Source organism: Siphateles boraxobius, unplaced genomic scaffold (assembly GCF_051911475.1).
Source record: "Siphateles boraxobius isolate OS27281-9 unplaced genomic scaffold, OSU_SipBor_1 66, whole genome shotgun sequence".
NCBI lineage: Eukaryota > Metazoa > Chordata > Actinopteri > Cypriniformes > Leuciscidae > Siphateles > Siphateles boraxobius.
This window is the reverse complement of record NW_027509193.1, coordinates 6422519-6444183: the sequence shown is the minus strand read 5'-3', so window position 1 is coordinate 6444183 and position 21665 is coordinate 6422519.

Sequence of the window (21665 nt, the reverse complement as noted above, 5' to 3'; positions counted from 1 at the left end):
TATTTAAACTATTATATGCTTATGTCTCGCATAACTATTAACAGCATAGAAATTCTACAAATTCTGCTTTTTCGAGCCAAGAAGCGCCCAATTAGACAGGAAGAAACTGTCTGACCAACATGTACACCGACCAACCACAGTTTGTATCATTTTTACACGGCGTAGCTATTTCTATAACAATTTGAATCCAAAACAGTTGTCAGATGTGCAATATTAGAGAGTGAATCCTTCCACGAGCTTTCTCTTTTAATAATTTACTTTGAAATACCTTTGCGACATCAAACTGGCCTGGTTTTAGTAATGAAGAGGCTCAGATCGCAGCAGTATTCCTTCCTTTTTGTGACAGTGATACTGTGGCAGTGGCTGGTGTTTGTGAAGACTTCCACTTATGTGGTTCAGATGGGAGACGTTCCCAATCCCACAAGAACGAAACACAGCACTCCTGTTATAGCTTGCTGACACACTGTTTTAATTTTTGCAAAGAAGGAAGGACTTTGACTTTAGGCCTCTCACAGGTTTACTTGCAAAGATCAGATTCACTGCTGTATTTAATCAATGACCCTCATTAGACTGAGCAGATGTCCATTTCATGATCAGACTTTTTTCCCCCCATACATTTTTCTTGTATTTCAGAAGTTTCAAAGAAGTCAGACTAGAAGAACACAGAAGATCTCATCACCCTATACTTCATCAACCAGGTTTCTCTGAAGCCTTTTGTGAAGTTTCTGACCTGTTGTTTTGCTACATGAGTGGTCTGTTAAAATCTTTCAATCTATATATCAATCCATCCATCCATCCGAAAGTTTGGAAAATGCACTAAAATTATATTGGTGAAAAGCAAATTAACCAAAAATTATTCAGACACCATATATATATATATATATATAATTTTTTTTTTTTTTTTTTTTTAGTAGTGGTGCAGGACACTATAGTTCATTAATGTAAGTGAGGATAGCACAATAAAGTAAATTGTGACATACTATACCCAGAAATTCTTTATACAGTGGACTACTAAAATGTATAAAAGTTTGGGACCAAAAATTATTCAGACACTTTGACCTGACCATGTTTTGCTTGTGTTTTTTCTTTAATTGCTAATGCCACATTTTTACACCACAGATTGAACAAAATTGCTTGATATTTGGTTGACCTAAATTGGTATTATCTAATTGTGTACTTAAATGTAACAGCTGGCAGCTATTCAACATAATTAATTTGTGAGACAGTCTAACTTAGCCAAAACCAGTGAAATATCAACTGATAACTCTGAGATCTTGTCATATTTTATTAGCATTTTCTAAACTATAGAAATGTTGAAGATGTCTGAATAAATTTTGGTTTTACTGTGTGTATATATATATATATATATTCTGCAATATAAGATGATAAGATGATAGTCAGCCAATTTTGAGTTTATATTTTATAAAACATACAGTGACATATGAAGAGGACAGGCAATTAGAAATATGAGTTAGAGTCAAAGGTCATCCTATAAGTCAATATAGTACTATAATGCTCTATTTTTATTTATAATACAAAGCCAAATTTTATTCATGCACAACTGACAAGCAATCTTTATAATTTATTTTTTTGACTAAAAACCATAGCTCATTATCTGCAATATAAAGTGTATCTGTTAACTGAGATGACTTGTCCTCTGAGGCCCTGCATCAACATCTTATACCAGCTTACACATTAAACTAGACGATAAAACTCTACATTAACTATATAATCAATATTCATATCTAGAATTAATTATTGTTTGTTTAATCTTTAACCAGTGTTTGCATTGCATGGATATTTTCAGTGACTCATTCATTTTGGTAATGTGTAACCTGTTTTTACAAGCATTGTTTTGTATATGAGATAAAATGTTAAACCAACAAAACACGTCATAACACTTGTAATATTTTCTTCAGCTGGAAGCCCATGGCCGTGTTGGAGCTCGCTGAATGAACGTAGGAGGTTCTGAGCTGCTCGGCCTGTCGTGGGAGGTGTTGCATAACTGCGTGGATGCCGCTGTCTTCAACAACACGTTAGTGGGGAAAGGATGGCAAGCTTCCCAAATGCCATGACAGGCGATGTGCAGGTTCTCCTGAACTAGCTGTGTGTCTGCTTGTTCTTCAGAAATATCTGTTTTTGTAATTACTCCAATTCCCGAATGTGTCAATAGAGTTGAGCTGTTAAAACAGACTTTGCTTTCTGTTGTTTTTCTCTGCTCAAGGACTCTGTATGAATCTCTTACACATACGAGGCCATGAATACAAACAGAAAGTCTGAGTTTGTCTTTCAAAAAACCCAGAGCCTTGAAGAATCAGAAGTGGGTGGATGAGATGACCCATGCTCAGCTGCAATCTGCCGTTCGAAGAGCTTCATCTCAGAGGGTCTTGATTTGGACTGATCTAAACTCTTAAAAATAAAGGTTTCAAAACTGGGTTTTCCCAGCGATGCAATAGAATAACAATTTTTTGGTTCCCTAAAGATCCTTTCAGTGAACAGGTCAAATAACTATTTTGTTGTTGATCGTAAAGGTTCTTAATGGAACCATCAATGCCAATAAAGAACCTTTATTTTTTAAATATGTAGCATTGATATGTATGAAGCACTGCTCACACAGAAGCCACTTTCAAACCAAGCATCTTTCTGTTAGTCACCATGGCTAACTAATAACTCCATGATGCATGGATTCCTAGTTGAATGATTGGATTTCGCCCATGATATTTCGCTAAGCAACAGTAAATATGACTGCACTTTAGTCTGATATGGTATCTATTCATTATGATTGTTTTGGCAGCTCTAGGGACAGTTGGTATCTAATGATGATGGTACTGTATATTTCAGGGAAGGGCAAATTTGGTCCAGGAGGGACACTGTACTGCAGGGTTTAGCTTCAACCCTAATCAGACACACTTGAATAAATACTAGATAGCTATAGTTCTAGAAAGCTACAGAAAGCTAGTTCTCTTGGAGGGTTGGAGCTAAACTCTGCAGGACAGTTGCCCTCCAGGACCGAATTTGCCCATCCCTGGTATATTTAAAATATCTTAATTAATAAAGAAATTGCAATTTGATGCTGCAAGCGAAGCAGAAATTTGTAAGTAATTTTTTTTTCTTTGGTCTTTGTGGGAAAGTTTATTGTTTTCACAAATTCTAATTTAAAAAGTAAAAAGCCAATTGGAGACAAGTGATAAGAGTTTGTAAGTTCACAAACACTAATCATGTGGTTTTCTAATCTCAAATTCTGTTTATGATTGCCTGGTGAAAAAATGAGTGCAAGAGAGTGAGAAGAAAGAGAGAGAGAGAGAGAGAGAGAGAGAGAGAGAGAGAGAGAGAGAGAGAGAGAGAGGATGTGAGGTTGGGTGTCACTTTGCCTTATTACCACGTGTGACAGAATGTGTATGACCCGGTGTATGTCAATGTATGTTCTGTCTAGCCAAATAGTTGTAAAAAATTTGCATGCTTGTCTAGTTAAAAAGTGCCTATGAATTAAACTGCTTATGCATGCAAATTAAGTATTCTAAGTGTGCAATATATGCTGTTCATCTTCAAATGCACATATTCCATCTTTGTTTGACTGCATTTAGATACACCTAAATATGTAGCATTATTTGAGGTTTTGGGACCGATAGCGTTTGATTCTCTGCTTGGAGGCATTTTTTAATAGGATATTTATTAGTAGCTGCATGGTGTGATTTACTGGCTGTGGTCCATAGCTTGGCTTCTGTCGACGTCAGCACTCTGGACTGCCAGTTTTAGCAGGGGAGGGTGTAAACACAGGCTGCTCTCAGTGAGATGAACAGAGGAACGATCAAAACACTGAACCTACATTCACAACTAGAGCAATCTGTAGCCCTCCAGGGAGCTGCTGTAAGTTTAATTATGCGGGCTGGTAGAACCTGTTCACTGCACAGGTGGGAGAAACGTTATTTTGAGCCGTTAGGTTATGCAATGCAAAATTCAAGAATGATTTGTGAGAAAAGCTCGGGGCTCTTGCTGAAGCATGGGTTTGTGTGTCAAAGATAATAATAAACTAAGATTAAAAAAATTTTTTACAAGGTACTTTTTTTTTACTGTAAAAAAACTGTGCTCCAAAAACAGCTAAAACCACATTATGATGATATATCAGTTTTTGTGGCTTCTAGCAGGTCTAAATTTGCCATTTATCTTGTTGTATAGGACAAACAGTTGAGATTTTAAAGAGACTTTTCCCCTTTCTTATGCCAGCTGACGCTCCAAGCATAATTCATTCAGAAAGCAAAGCTTCAGGGAGTGTTCAAACAATGATTCACATGCTCATATGATTTTTGAGTTTGCATGATTTATATGAGCCATGTGGAAAAGAGACTCCAGTTAAGATATAACTATTGAGAGAAAGAGGAAGTTTATACCCCTCTTGGATAAAATGAACATGCTCCTCTTGAATATGTGTTGGGAACTCCATTATGTTAGGGTACAGTCGATTCATTCCCTGCACTCGATACTCAACTATTGAGTGCTATTTTGCCCAGAGCCACAAACGACCCTTTTCTTAATAAGGTCAAATATAACCTCTATTGCCCACGTCCAACTCAGGCCTTGACCCAACCAGACAGGCCATTCCCTAAGATAGAAACACACAAATCATAACTCTGTGAGCCGTCAAATACAGCCTCTGAGTATAAATAGCTATGGATTGGACTCTCATCTCTTATCTCTGCTATAGCCAAAGACACGTCAGTGAACCGCAAATCACAGCCGTGTCCTCCTACAAACCCAGCTCTCCCGGCCGCTCTATCCATCTGTGTGTGTGTGTGTGTGTGTGTGTACAGCCTCATATATTCTTACAGTCTATTCCTGTGTTTCTCATTGGCTTTATTCGGCGGCTTTGAGAGATTTGAAGAAAAGTATACATTGTTTCCGATGTTTCCGGCATAGGAGGCGGGTGTGCTAACAAGGACGCTTAAGATCGCTGCTTTTAGTGTGCCTCTTGATTCCAAGGTTTACTTGCACAGGTCTTACTAGAGGGCCTCTGTTACACTCACGCCTCTAAACCTCATTCCCATCTGGGTCACGGCACCAATATATCCCCTCCGGTTCAACTCGCACTGCTCCCAGCGGGATTCGGTGTTTCTGACATGGGAGGTGTGCGCGCTGTTAAGGACACTAAAGACCGCAGCCTCTTGAAGCCAGGGGAGAGAGGTTTACTCGCACAGCTCTTACTAGAGGTTACACTCCGTTACATTCACCCCCGTAAACCTCACTCCCATCCGGGTCATGGCACAGATGTAACCCCTTTGGTTCTACTCACACCTTTCTGAGCGGAAGTGAGGTTTACTCACACAGCTCTTATTAAAGGGCGCCCATTACATTCACCCTCCTAAACCTCACTCCCATCCAGGTCACGGCACCAATATAACCCCTCCATTTCTACTTGCCCCATTTCGAGCAGGATTCAAACTGGCGTTTCCAGCATGGGAGGTGGGCGTGCTAACAAGGATAGTTAGGTTTACTCGCACAGGGTAGTGAGGTTTACTCGCACAGGGTAGTGAGGTTTACTTGCACATCTCTTACTAGAGGGCATCCGTTACACTCTTTATTTACAGTCACAGGATAGTATGTGTACATGACATTTAGACATGCTGAGCTAAATATGGATATCAGACAGTCCAGTATAAAGAGACGAGACATACTGACAGATAATAAATAAATACACAATTGTGATTGCCTATATACTTTGTCTGATTTCTTCAAGCGGCCGTATTTACCATGTTTACAATGGTTAGAGCGCATGGTCTTTTGCATCGCATATAAATATTTCTGCCTCATACGGTAATCAGAATCCACATCGGATCATAAACAGAAGTTATTTAAAACACTCGCTGCTGTCTAAAAGTGAGTTTTGAGCTAAAATTATTTTAAAAGTTAATGCTAATGTTAGCTGGTATATGAAATCATCTGCGGCGCTCCCGTCTCCAGACTCAGATAATCTTCGCCTTTGTTCTTTGGACCAAGGTATTTGGCGGGCCAAAAAACCCTAGCCTTTGGCCCAGAGGAACCCCTGACGAGGTCCGATTAAGCCACGGAAGTGACAGTGGAAACGCAACTGGCCCTGGCATGCACTATAACACCCGCATTTGGCCCGACAGTGGAAACGCAGCTAATGTAAACCCTCTGGTTCTACTCGCCCTGTTTTGAGCAGGATTTACTTGCACAGCTCTTACTAGAGAGCCTCTGTTACGCTCACCCCCCTAAACCTCACTCCCATCTGGGTCACGGCACCAATTTAACCCTTCCGAATCATTCAGAGCCGATCAGCCCTATACGCACACTAAGTTGAGTGCAAGTTGAGTAGGGCTCCGCAAATTACTCAAGGCCCCGCTTCCCCCTTGTGTCAAAGCGCGTCAATCAAAGTTTACAACATCAATGAGAAAATTGAGCCTAACTATCCCTCTGGGCACGAATTGAGAGAAAGAAAAAAAAACACAATGAGAGTGAATTGCAGGAACAGCAATCAGGTAGACTTGTGTTTTCTCCTCTCCAAGTTTGATGTCAGCAAAGAACAGTAAAGTTAAGTTGCAACTTGATGTGCATCTCTCTCTAGTCTGTCTGTCTGTCCAACCCAGCTGGGCAGTGCATCTTTTGATCTGTCTATGTCTTGCTTGCTATAATGCCGGCCACTTCCAGGGCTGTGTTCTGGGACTTTGTGCCTGACAAAAAAAAGTGAGAGTGAATTACAACTATTTATTACGTTTGATAAACGACAAGGGGCAATGGTGTTTGTGTATAAATTGCGGAAAAGATAATCGCGTCGCGCGTTAAAGGAGCATTGCGTAAGTTCTGAAATTACTAACCGTTACTGACACCAGTGGCCGTTAGAGAAACTGCAGCCAGTCTCATGCTCGTTCTCAGTGCGCACGCTTGAATGAGCACGACCACAGCAACCAGAGAGTTGTAACTATGTCTTACCTTTGCAGTAAAAAGAAAGCCAGCTCGGGGTCTGTTTTTATACCCAGCGCTGACCGGTGTTCCCTCCAAGAATCAAATGCCGCTCCGATGTTGACTCTTGTCTTTGCCCGATGCCGGTCACTCGCTATTTTGGCCGCACTAGATAAGGCTTTTTTTTTGTTTTTTTTTACTTACGAGGAGTTTCCGTGGGTGTCTGGATTGTGCTGTTGGCTGGTCGCTTCTTTCCGTCCGCAGAGTCCATTTGAAACACTAAAGTTACTGCTAGCGATTGCCGCTACTTACTAATGGCTGCCGTGTAAGATGTAAGCCCAAGTCAAGCGTGCCGCACAAGCCCTGAAAAGTGAAGCCAAAGCGTCTCGATCGCCCCCAATGACCGGTCCTAGTATAGCTCATAAACCCCACCTCCCCATGTTATTCAATGGGACGTGAGACCAACTAAACAATTAAATTACACTTCACATATCTTTTTTCCAAAGATAGTTTCTGTCATTTACTGTAGTTTTTATCACGCTGATGTAATTTGAAGTGTTAGTTTTTAAAATAAGTTTGTTTTTAGTTAGTTATTTGATGCTATAAAAATGGCACTGTGGCGTACATGATTGACAGCTGTGATTGACAGGTTCTCTGAGCAAAGTAGTCACTGAAGCAACAACTGACTTTTTTTTTTCGGGATCTTTAGAGGACTGTGGAGATTGAAGCTTTAAGTTTAATATCTAAATTTCTATAAATAATAATTATTTCACTCCGACATAATGGGTTGTTCTGCAGCAGAGGCGCGTGCTTACGATTGATTCATCGAGAGTGAGGGCGGGACCAGAGCGGGACGTTGATTTCGCGGCTTTACTTCCTGCTCACTACTGCGCATGTCTGGTCCCGAAATCGCAACTGCGCAGACTCAAGTCCCAAGATGTCAGCGCCATATCGGGACAATAGAAGAGAACGAAGGGGCGTCGTCCATCTTTTTTTACAGACTATGGCCCAAGTAGACGAGAACACGCATAATATCACATTTTGTGAATTTTCGCGCCAATTCGAACCCGAATCCTCCCCACACAATTGAGCCTACAGGCTGATAGAGGCAACCGTGGTGGACATTAAGGTGTCATTCTTTCTATTACATTATGGTTGGCTCATAAATGTACAAATGAAAACTCTATCTTAAAGATTTTAAGTAAAAAGATACACATAGCCCCTTTGACATGCATTCATATGCGCGTGCACAAAATGAAACGTGCACTTTCCAGCAAAACATCTGTGGGGACCGGTAGGTACAATATGAGCGTGATGACACTCATTATAGGCGCACATACGTTTAAAACAAGACAATGATTATCTAGGCTCCAAGTCAGTTTAGTTACAACTCTGCAATAAAGCAAGATGGAAGCAATGTATTGACATTGACTATTGATTTATAGGCTACGGTATATTGCATTTAAAATGTTGATTGGCTGGACATACTGGTCAAAATGGATGCACATCCCTCAGTAAATAATAACCATCAAGTATCAAGTATTGCTTTTATCATTTAAAACACAGTGAAATGCTACGGCAAGCCATTTTAGCTTTTATTCATTCACAGGATGCATTTTTGATATCAATAATTTAATTTGTACTATTTAAAATGTGAATTATTGATATTAGGAATGTACTTTTTCTAAAATTTCTGATTTCTATTTCTGATATCGGGAATTACATTTTCATTAGTACTAGTTAAAGGAGGGAGGATTGTAGTGGGAGCACTGGGGTGTCAGGTGTGACTGTGTGGCAATGGCAAATGGTTTACATGGCTCATGGGTCAGGTAGGAGGGCCCCTTAACAGAATTTTGCTTAGAGGCCCATGGGAGGTCAGGATCGGCTCTGCACGGCACCAATATATCCCCTCCGGTTCTATTTGAACCAGTGTTTCCGGCATGGGAGGCGGGCGTGCTAACAGTAAAATAATAGTATTGGCCCAATTACACATGCACGTTTTAAAGAATAGTATACTCCAAGTCTTCAAAACTCATATTATAGCTTTGTGTGATGAACAGAGTGAATAAAAGTTTGTATTCAACTTTATAAAGTATTTGAATTACATCAGTGTTATTTTAGTATTATTAATATACTATTATAATATTTATTTCATTTTGAAATAGCTTTTATTTTAATATCCTCAGTTTTCATTTTAATTTTAGTTTATGTTTTAGTTGTTTTGTAATGTATGCTACTTTTGTAATTTTTGTTAGTTTATTTTATATTTAGCTTTAATGAATTTTGTTTTGGTTTTAGTTTTAGTCATTTCCAGTTTTCCATTAAATATTTATATTTTATTTTATTTCAGCTATTTTTCAACTACCAATAAAATTTGAATAGTTTTAGTTTTAGTTAACGATAACAGCACTGAATTACACATTGCTTAACATATTATTAATTTCTTATTAACTTTTTATTTCAAATCTGGTCATTTTGTTTTTAAGTAGTTTCATACATACCCTGTTGTATAGTTTTAATGTTTACAAGGACATGTTGATGATAACAAAAAAAAAAGACAAAATATTTTACAAAAAGGCTACATGGAGGGAAAGATCATAAGTGAATATTGACTTTCGGTCTCTTTCTCACACAAAGTTTTCAACTGCAAGGCATTTAAAAAAAAACACTGTCAGTGTTGATACATGAACTGCCAGCATTGTGTCCTTGAGTAACCTTAACCTCAGGTTGCTGCTGTAATTAGTGCACCACAACTCCCCTAGGATGAACGCGTCCGCTAAATGACAATACTAAATGCATGTTCTCATTGGGCTCTGAAAACGCAGTTTGAAATCATTTACAGCTGTAAGAACATTTTAGCATTAGCCATACAGAGCAGGTCAATGTCAAAGGTCAGTTTCTGTTGCATATTTTAGTCAATGACAAAACGTCAACAATGGAGGTTGCATTGGTTGAATAATTCCTTCAGGCTTCTAATAATGGCCTTCATTCAAATCTCCTCGTAGTACTGCTAGTTTCCTAAAGCTTAAGTAGACCCCCACAAATTTAGCTCCCCTTCCATGCATGTGTTTGTTGTGAGCTGAAAGTAGCGGACATTTGTTTCTTTTCTCTCCTCTCTCTAAAACACAACAGAGAAGGACTTTAGTAATGTGATGGTGCCCTTGCTGATACAGGCCTCCCTTTATGTTGTGTGTAATCTGAGCTTTCAGTGCCAGCACTGACCCTCTCTCCCCCTGAATGGAGCGCTGTGGGCCAGGCCGCTGTTTCCTGTGCTTTCACTCTGCTTAGCTCGGCACTATGATTATAGTAAAGCCAGCGGTGGGACCAACACATTTGTGCTGAGGAGACAGGGTCTCTCTCTCTCTCCCACACACACACACACACACACACACACACACACACACACACACACACACACACACACACACACACACACACACACACACACACACACACACACACACATACACTCACAAACACACATTGACTCTGTGGAGGTGAATGATGGCAAACAGAGCTTGAGTCTCAAGGACTTTGGATGCCGTGATTAAGTCACGTTTATCGTGCTGTAATAGCTTAAGTGCGCACCATCTCTGTTCTCTTGTACTCTGTTCAATTGGTCCTAAGGCTGAAATTTACATGACCCAACCAGCTAATAGGGAACGTTCTGAGAACTTTCGCTAACATTCTGCTATGAACAAACATTCTTCAATTGCGTTAATAGAATGTTCCCTCAAAGTTATTATTATTAAGTCTTTAATAATGTTCTCAAAATATACAGTAAATCGTTAATGGAACTTTTTTTTTAAACAAAATGTTTTTTTTATATGCATTTTTAAATGTTATTGTTTCAGAATATCCAGAGAACATTCAAAAGTAACATTCCCATAATGTTTGCAAATTGGAATGTTCCCTTAAAGGGATAGTTCACCCTAAATCGAAAATTAAGTCATCATTTACTTCGTGAGACTCTATTAGCGCTGCAGTTCACTCCATGTCGCCGAGAAAAAGCACACAAGATGTGAGAAATCAAGATGAACAAAAAAACGTGATTATGATATGGTGATTTAATGCACTGATCACTGCTATACAACAACAGCAGGATGGTACTTTTAAATTCTTTTAAGTCCAAATTAAATGATCGAAATATGTCTATAAATCTATATAGATTTAAATAAATCTTTGTGATTGCATTTTCCAAAGATTTGCCAAAGATATGGCCGGACATGCAGTCTACAAATAGGATTAGAGCGACAGCACTGTGAACGCCTACAAGCGTCTTCACAGTACAGAGACTAGCGACACACAGCGACAAAGTCTTCAGTGTGTCACGGCCCTTAAAGGTGCTGTAAGTGATTTCTGAGAAACGCTGTTGAAAGTGGATCGGACCGAGCAGCACAACACTCTTGTAGCCAATCAGCAGTAGGGGGCATGTCCACCCATGATGGGGAGGAGAGTGAACCAGTCAGCAGTAGGGGGCATGTCCACCCATGATGGGGAGGAGAGTTAGCCAATCAGCAGTAGGGGGCGTGTCCACTCATGATGGGGGAGGAGAGTGAACCAGTCAGCAGTAGGGGGCATGTCCACCCATGATGGGGAGGAGAGTTAGCCAATCAGCAGTAGGGGGCGTGTCCACTCATGATGGGGGAGGAGAGTGAACCAGTCAGCAGTAGGGGGCATGTCCACTCATGACGGGGGAGGAGAGTTAGCCAATCAGCAGTAGGGGGCATGTCCACTCATGACGGGGGAGGAGAGTTAGCCAATCAGCAGTAGGGGGCGTGTCCACTCATGATGGGGAGGAGAGTGAACCAGTCAGCAGTAGGGGGCATGTCCACCCATGATGGGGAGGAGAGTGAACCAGTCAGCAGTAGGGGGCATGTCCACCCATGATGGGGAGGAGAGTGAACCAGTCAGCAGTAGGGGGCATGTCCACCCATGATGGGGGAGGAGAGTTAGCCAATCAGCAGTAGGGGGCGTGTCCACTCATGATGGGGGAGGAGAGAGAGTGAGCAAGAGGGAGATTTGAAGAAAGACTGTAGAAGGAGAGATGGCTGAGAGACATTACAAAAGAAAAAAGCTCAGTGGAATATCACTGGAAATAGAAGGGTTATGATCAGACAAGAGCTTTAGGACCCGCTTTAATATTAGAAAAGATTTCTAGCGCTGAAGAGACCGAGGTGGGAAGGCCTGAAAACAGATGCAGTTGTTTCTGCTCCATTAATGAGTAACATGATTTTTTGCAAAGCATTATTTTGCTTCGCTTCAGCTACTGGAACTGGCATTTTGGCATTTCCTTCTCCCCAGTCTTCCTCCAGACTCTGGCACCTTCTCTGTAGCCCAGGTCAGGCGCTTCTGCCGCTGTTTCTGGTTCAAAAGTGTCTCGACCTGGGGAATGTGGCACCTGTAGCCCATTTCCTGCACACGCCTGTGCACGGTGGCTCTGGATGTTTCTACTCCACTGCTTCCGCAGGTCCCCCAAGGTCTGGAATCGGTCCTTCTCCACAATCTTCCTCAGGGTCCGGTCACCTCTTCTCGTTGTGCAGCGTTTTTTGCCACAATTTTTCCTTCCCACAGACTTCCCACTGAGGTGCCTTGATACAGCACTCTGGGAACAGCCTATTTGTTCAGAAATTTCTTTCTGTGTCTTACCCTCTTGCTTGAGGGTGTCAATGATGGCCTTCTGGACAGCAGTCAGGTCGGCAGTCTTACCCATGATTGCGGTTTTGAGTAATGAAACAGGCTGGGAGTTTTTAAAAGCCTCAGGAATCTTTTGCAGGTGTTTAGAGTTAATTAGTTGGTTCAGATGATTAGGTTAATAACTCGTTTAGAGACCCTTTTCATGATATGCTAATGTTTTGAGATAGGAATTTTGGGTTTTCATGAGCTGTATGCCAAAATCATCAGTATTAAAACAATAAAAGACCTGAAATATTTCAGTTGGTGTGCAATGAATCTAAAATACATGAAAGTTTAATTTTTATCATTACATTATGGAAAATAAGGAACTTTATCACAATATGCTAATTTTTTGAGAAGGACCTGTATATATGATAAAGAGACATCCACTCTGGCTCTGTGTGTTCGAAAATTTTAGGGGTGGAACAATGAAGGGAAGAGTGTGTTTGTTTGGGTTGATTACAAATATCAACATATATATATATATATATATATATATATATATATATATATATATATATATATATATGGATAAAGAAATACACACAATCTTTTTTAAATACATTGAATTTATATCGAATCACAGAGAATTTCAGTTGGAAACATGATTTTACACCCACCTGATTTCAAGTAAAAAAGTTGTCCTAAATGAAATGTGAAATGAGGACATAGTCTAGGATTTAATTGCCCTCTTTTCTGGTTAATAAACAGGTTGTAATTTGTGGCAAGTAACAAGAAAACAGAACCAGAAAGTGTAATGATCTATTTTTCTCACTCTTTGGTTTTATTTTTCACACCCTGTGGTTTTATTTTCTCTCACTGTCTGGGTTTATTTTTTACTGTTTCTTACTTCCTGGTTTTATATTTATTGTTTCACACTCTCTGGCTTTGGTTTTATGGTTTTATTGGGAGAGTTATTAAAGCCTCTTTGCACTGATCAAATTAATATGTATATCCAATATGCATTGATTATTTATGATTTCCATTACTCTGTTATTTAACACTTTTTTCACAAAGACATTGTCCATTAGCTGTATTCAAAATGTGAAAAGAATAAACTATAAAAATGTAAAATGAATAGTGCTTCTGCCTTTGGTTTACCGCATGAGATTTTTTTTTATGGAGAGAGAGAGAGAGAGAGAGAGAGAGAGAGAGAGAGAGAGAGAGAGAGAGAGAGAGAGAGAGAGAGAGAGAGAGAGAGAGAGAGAGGAAGAGACTTTCTCTCTCTTTATTTCTGCCTGGTGGACAATAAAAGGGTTAAATATATTTCCATATCTAAAGACCAGAACATTATAGAGACTGGTAAGCAAAGACCTGTCAATCACCCAGAATACATTGGCAAGCACATGATCTATTTTTCCAAGAACATGTAGCACAATTTATTTAATTAAAACACAAAGAAAAGGACATTTCAGGACACATGAAGCGCAAATTGCGAAATGAGCCATAACAGTTTGTTCTGTACACTCGTACACAAAACCTACTAAAATGAGGTCTGTTCTGGAAATGAGTTGACAAAGGCACCCCTTCCTCTGTGGCAGCCCACTTTCATACGGGCCATTGACATTGTTGTGATGTGCTTGTGTGTGTGTGTGTGAAGGGTGAGGTCAGATCCAGAGGTCCTGCAGGCAAAATGCCCAACACTCAAAGCAAACAAGCAGGCATTGTCAAGGCAGTGTGTGGTTATCTCTGCATCGCATTTCAATGGATCTGAAAGACACAGTGACAGAGAGAGACCTGTTGATAAGGGTTCATGTGTGCTATAGCAAAAGCCACAAACTTGATCATGCATTGGATGTTCAAAAGTCCAAATGAAGTCATCAGTTGGGTAATCTGAATTAAACCCATTTACTTTCTTAATATATGTTCGTGCACTGTAAAAAATAGTGTCGATTTAACTTAAAGTAACCTGTTTGCCTTAACATTTTGAGTTCTGTTGTCATTGAGCACGGTATTACAAATAAATTACTTATTATTATCATTGTTGAAAACAGTTTTTGCTGCTCAACATTATTGTGGAAACAATGATAACATTCAAATATTTGTGGTATTAAAGAAAGAAAGAAATTAATACTTTAATAAATGCTGTTCTTTTGAACTTACTATCCAACAAAAACTCCTGAAAAATGATCACAGCATTTCCACAAAAATAATAAGCAGCTCAATTGTTTTCAAATTTGATAATTATAAGAAATATTTCTTGAGAATCAAAGCAGCATATTAAAATGATTTCTGACAGATCATGTGACACTGACAATTTTGTTGATTAATTCAAGTTGTTCAAAAAAGCAATTTAATTACATGTGCATGATCTCCTGAACACATGAGATGTTAAAGGTAGGGTAAGCAATTTCGGAGAGGCTAGCAAGCTAGCTTTGAAAGCACAAGATCCCACCCTCCCTTCAGAGCGTCTCCGAAGCCACGTCTCCTTTAAAACACATGAACGCAAAGTCTGCAAAGAGACGGCATTAAATTATCTCATGTCTCAAAACACATAATATTACAATGGTAATGAATGTAAACAACTTACAGAGCTCTAGTTGTACCACCTGACTGCTGCAGATTCATTTCGGCATTGATAGTGTTGATATCGAAGTGCAAAAATCCGTGTCTGAAGTCGTGAACAGCTCCAGGTGGAACATCACTGGTTGCCATCTCGTAATTACGGTAGTTATGACGTGAACGCAGCATAAGCTTGTTGTTTTGGTACAGGAGGAACTGTAAAAGGTCTACAATTCTGCTTAGCCTCATGAAACACGCTGTGCGAGCAGATGCACGGAGGTATGGAAATATGTTGAAAGGCAAGTAGGACATCGTATCGGACCGAATGCTATGATTGGACGAAGATCTTTTGGTCCTGAGACTTTCACAGAAGATATGTGTGCATGTTTTAATGTTTAGACCACTTAAATTATTGATTGCTATCAGGATGTGAGCAGAGTTTCAACCAGTATAACCAAGTGTTTATATATGATGCATCAACGCATCATACAAAGCTGCCCGTTCCAAGGCACTTCAGTGGGCCTTTAAAATGATATAAATCTTGAAATGACATCAGATTTGTGGTCAATTTCATTTGGCCCTGAAATGTATTTCATTGACTGAAAAAAAATAAATAAAATAAAAATATTTTAAGTTTTGGTCTGTTTCTCACGCATAGCTATCTTATGGCTCGAGAATAGCGTACAAGTTAGTGGTTATAGTTCAGTAACTTAGCCTACTTGATTAAAGTAGCCTAGCATAACAACACAATATTTAGGTAATGAAGTAGGCCTACAAGGGAAAACTGCAGAATACTAAGATGAGTCAAGGGCACTACACCACCCACGTGTAAAGCCATATTACAGAAATCAATTATAAATATGATATTCATTTGAACGCAATGAACAGCAGAGAAAATGACGTGGCGCGCAGCTCCAGCAACATGTTTTGTGTGGGTGCGTGTCACTTTTCCTGGTATTCATTACACAGCAGGATTCACCAAACATCTGCTCTCTGCCATACCTCTCAAGTTTGGTAAAACACGCCGCTAATGAGCTTTCACTCAGGATACCGCTTGCTAAGTGCAAACCTGACCCGAGTTTACACTTACTGACTGGAGAAATCAGAAGTAATGAAATCAAATGTTGGCGTTACACCCTGGTTGTCATGGTGACGCAACTCTGAGGAGAGAAGCTTCAGCTGGGTGAATATGTCTTGTATGTGTGCTTGTTATGGAAACTTGCCCTGTAATTGGAGTCTGATAGTCTTAATGGTTCTGGCGGGGTCCAAGACGAACACTTCAAATAAATGCGATGCTATTTTTGAGCTGCGTTTGGACGGCTGCATGTGTTCAGCAAATCCTCTCCTCCTGTCCTGTGTAGCCTATCGTATTTTGGCAAATTGATGGAGCAAAGATGTACAGTGTGAATTACTAGGCCACAGTGTGAAACATGAAACAAGATAACCAAGGATAACATTTGCACACAGCTAAAAATCTTTCTTTGGGTTAATGGTTTTAAGTTTGACAATGATTGTCTGCCACAAAGAAAATTCAGAAATCTTACTAAAATCAACTAATCTAATATAAAACAATAATAGTAATAAATACCTGGACTATCATGAACAATGAAATATATTTCTAAAGCATATATTAATCTTAGGCTAGTTAATTTCAACACTTACTGTACCACGTTCACACCGCCGCCGACTTGAGCTTCCAAAGCTACCTGAAGTCCTTCATTTTCAATGTAAGCTGGCCTCTGTCAGCTGTAAGCATCGTCAAAAATCCATCGTCGTCGCGTTTTGGGCGTTTTGAACGTCAATCAGAAAGTTGAAAGTAGCTCAACTTTATGGTAATGAGCTATGACGCGGTTCAGCGACAAGCAGCGGCAAAACGGCAGCAACCAAACAGAATATTGACGTCCTTTGCGCTGGCTGATTCCAGAGAAACATGTAAACTTAATATGTAAACTTTCGTTCCTACCAAAACATTAGTTCCGAGAAAATGGAGGAGTATGGGGTTAGATTTCGGTCACAATTCTGCACGCGCAAGATCGCATTTTGAGCACGCAAAAGGGCATTTCGCACGCGCGTGACCTGAGTTTTGCGGAGAAATGTTCGTCTCGCAGATAAGAAATAGTTTGAGCGAACGAAAATCAATTTTGCATTTAAAATAACTATTTGGATGTGCGCAGACGTTCTCTTTCGCGTGTGCAGTTTCACTTTCTTGCTCCTTTCATAAACGCTCTCTAAGCGCAGGCGGCTCGCTTGCTCAAAACATCCCAGCGTTACAATATGCCATAATTCCAGCCAATCAGAGATGAGGCTGCTAATTGGCTGGCTTGACAACCAATTACAAAACTCCCTGCATCACCGACTGTGGAAGAGGAAAAATACATCGTGGAAGATGTTCATGTTTAATTTGTTTAATGGATTGAACATTTCAATTTAAGTTCAAGTAAACAAAAACATGCACAGCAGAGATGTTCGGTAAAAACAACTATCATACAAAAAAAATATACTGTATTTTCTTAAATACTATTTTAGGATGGATAGTGTTCAGATTGGGATGCAGGCTTTCCTCTCACTGCAAAAAAAAAGAAAGACGTGGGTAACAATGCAAACATATATGCAAATATAACTAAGTGAAAATCTTGGGTGTGTGACCCACAAGACTTATACTATATAATTACTCGCATAATTAGATTTTTATTTTTTTGCAGTGAGAGGAAAAAAAGACAAAAAATCATGAGTGGGGTAATACTGCTGTATTTTGTATCATAGAATAAAACGTGAAAATGTCTTGAACTTGTGTTTACCACAGATCTTACTTTAGCCATTTAACCAAAATACTATTAAAAAAAACCATTGACGATGGAACCAGAAGTGTTCTATAAACCACTCTATTGTTAATGTAAATTAATGCATTAAGCCCACCCACTTTTTCAGTGGCGTTGGTTCCGGAAGTATTTTTTTTTTAAATAAAATTTCCCCATAAGGGTTTTAAAATAGTCTTTATAAGCCATGAACCAAGACAATGAGCTGCGACGTGAATCATTAAAAAACTTTGGTTTGAAGCAAAAAAGTTTTTGAAAAGCTGACAAAAAGACAAAGGTACAAGACTGTGTTCTACATGGTTTTAGTGAGGGGAAGAACTACAATCCGATGAAGCATTGCAAACAGCGTAATCAAATTAAAAATGGAGGAATATAAAACAAATCATTTACGAACATTGATTATGTATAAAAATATATTGTAAGTTTATTGAAAAATATGCAAACATTTCAGTATTTTGAGCATAGAGGCTGTGCACGAAATCTCATAGGCTCTTGTGTAGGTACTTATTTTGAATATGTTATATAAGTATGCAAGTATGAGTATGTAAGTATGTTATAGTATAAATGTGTGTAGTAAGAATATTAGCTTGATGTACTACATCCGCCATCTTGTCATTATAACATGACCTACCAGAGTCAGTTACATCACTTCACTGCCATTCATAAATCCTCTCCTGTGCCCTTATGGGCCTGCAGAGCCTACAGAGCCAAAGCCTTATGGGCCTGCAGTGCCACTTCCGCCTTGGTCGGCCGCGCATATGCCGCCTCCGGCCAGGCCGCGTCTGCTCTCCACTCCAGGGCTGTGCTACAGATCCTGCAAGCCGACAACCTCCGTGAATGGGATGAGAAGGGACGGGAACCAGCTGCGGTTACAGACCTGAGAATTGCGACGGATCTCTCTCTCCGCGCCACTAAAAGCCATTGGACGAGCCATGGCCGCATTGACTGTAACAGAGAGGCACCTCTGGTTGACGCTCGCGGATATGAGGGAAACTGAGCGAGCCACCTTCCTGAACGCTCCGCTCTCCCCCACTGGTCTCTTCGGCCCAGCGGTGAAATGGATCGTTGACCGTTTTTCTGTGGTACAGAAGACCACGCAGGCCATGAACCTCTTCCTGCCGCGACGCTCGAGCTCCGCTACAGGCCGCTCTCGCGAGAGAAAGAAATTAACAGCATCCTGTGGGAGCCAGCGCCCAGTGTCCAGCACAGCCTCAGGCTTCGCAGCGACGTCAGGGCGGCCGCCCTAGGTGGCGCTCAGACAGCCGTCACAGACCGCCGCCCCCCCAGAGGGCCTCGGCAGAAGATCACGCTGAAGTCTGAGCATGCGAAGCCCTCCTAACAAAGAGAGAGAAAAGACGCGCGTGTCCCGCTGCGGCCGGTCCGCCGTCAAAGGTTATTTCCCTGTCATTCCCCTTCAAACCGGCTACTGCAGTGGTTCATTTAGCAGCCAACGAGCCGGTTTGTTCACCCTCTCGCCTACACAAAAACGCCGTTTTCACGGCGACCCAGAGGAATCTCAAAAAGAGTATAATGTCTGGTCTGGCTCACGCCGTCGGTGTTTTAAGTGTAGTGAAAGTACCCACGCCCCAGTGTTCACCCCTACACACAAGCACTTTGAATCTCGTGTCACTCAGACAGCACACTCTCATAAAGCGCAGAAAAGCCGCTCGAGTGTTGAATGTAAGAAATGTGTCCACAGGTCTGTGCCCACTATCTGCCCGCTCTGTTACACGATCAAAAAAGCAGGTTATGAATGTAAGTCTCGTGCCCGCCAGAGAGCGTTCACGCTTACTAACACAAACCTCCCCCCGGGCTCCGCCCGCGAGTTTAAGTGTTTTCACAAAACGCAGGGCATTAATAAGACGCTCCCCATCCATTATGATCGGGGCGTCAAATACACTTGTAAGTCTCGTGCCCGCGCTCACGCTTACAGGAAGCTTTTCCGCCCGGAGCGCTGCTCGCGCGTCAAAAAGTGAAAAGAATGTTCCCCGTCCCTTATGATTGGGACATCTCACATAAATCACCCGGTTTCGGTTTTCAGCGAGCAGCCATTGCCCAGAACCAAGAGCGCGCGCGCCGCGCTTTCGGCTCCGCTTCAGTTTCACAAGCCTGCAAATGGCGGCGATCTGAACCCGGAGGCCATTCGCCCCCTAGCGGCTCACATAGCTGCGTGGGAAACTATCCCAGGGATTTCAGAATGGGTGCTGAGCACAATAAAGCAGGGCTATACACTTCAATTCATTCGCCGTCCCCCGCACTTTCAAGCCCGGACCGCGACGATAGTGAATGCGGAAGTAGCACACATACTTCACGCAGAAATAGCAAAGCTGCTGTGCAAAGGGGCTATAGAAAATGTACCGCCTTTTCTGAGCGAGTCAGGTTTTTACAGCCGATATTTTCTCGTTCACAAGAAGGACGGAGCCTTCAGACCTATCCTAGACTCTGAGACATTTGAACAAAGTGCTTAAGAAAAGACCGTTCAAAATGCTTACGACCAGGAAAATCCTCGCGCATGTTCGCCCGAGGGACTGGTTTATTTCTCTAGATCTGAAGGATGCCTATTTTCAGATTCAGATAATACCCCGTCACAGGCAATTTTGAGATTCGCCTTCGACGGTCTGGTATATCAATACACCGTCCTGCCGTTCGGCCTGTCCCTAGCACCCCGTACATTTACGAAGTGCATGGACGCGGCGCTCGCCCCCTGAGAAGTCAGGGGCTGCGAATAATGAACTATCTGGACGATTGGCTGATATTGGCACAGTCAGAGACAGAACTGCTATCTCACAGAACAGTGCTTCTCAGTCACCTGGAAAGCTTGGGCCTCACGGTCAACTGGACCAAGAGCTCATTACTGCCCAGCCAGTCAAATTCCTTTTTAGGAATAGAACTGGACTCGGTGGCCATGACGGCTCGTTTATCGACACAGCGCGCGCCGTGTTCGCCACCTAGCCGCATATTTCCAGAAGGGCAGCTTTCTCCCTTTGAAAACATTTCAAAGGATGTTGGGCTGTATGGCATCAGCTGCAGCGGTGCTTCAGCTGGGCCTACTGTGCATGCGCCCGCTCCAACGCCGGTTGAATGCTCGTGCGTCCCGCCGAGCCTGGGTTTCTGGCGGCCAGAAAATCAGAGTGACTCAGACCTGCATAGCGGCTCTGCAGCCCTGGTTAGTAGCCGACTGGTACCAGCAGGGAGTGATGATGGGAACCATCTCTTATCGGAAAGTCATTTCGACAGACGCGTCCAACTCGGGTTGGGGCGCGCTGTTCGAGGGCAGACCGGTCTTCGGCCAGTGGTCAGACCAAGAGAAGTGTTTTCACATAAACTGTCTGGAAATGATAGCGGTCGAGAACTCGCTGAAGCGCTTCCTCCCGTTCATACAGGAGCAACATGTTCTTGTCCGCTCGAACAACATGTCTGTGGTATCCTATGTAAACCGTCAGGGCGGTGTCAGATCCAGAAATCTCTGCAATCTGACGGAACGCCTCCTTATTTGGTCTCAGATGCACCTGCGTTCGCTGAGGGCGGCGCATGTGCCTGGCCATTTGAACGACGGCCCACACAAACTGTCCAGGGACAATGTTCCCCCAGGGGAATGGTCCCTGCACCCCCAAACGGTCCAGAAGCTGTGCCGCTTATTCGGCAGAGCGGAAGTCGACCTATTTGCGTCAAAATACAACGCTCAATGCCCGACGTTCTTCTCGAAGGACGAGGACGCACCTGCCCAGGTTTGGCCCAGCCTCCCGCTATATGCTT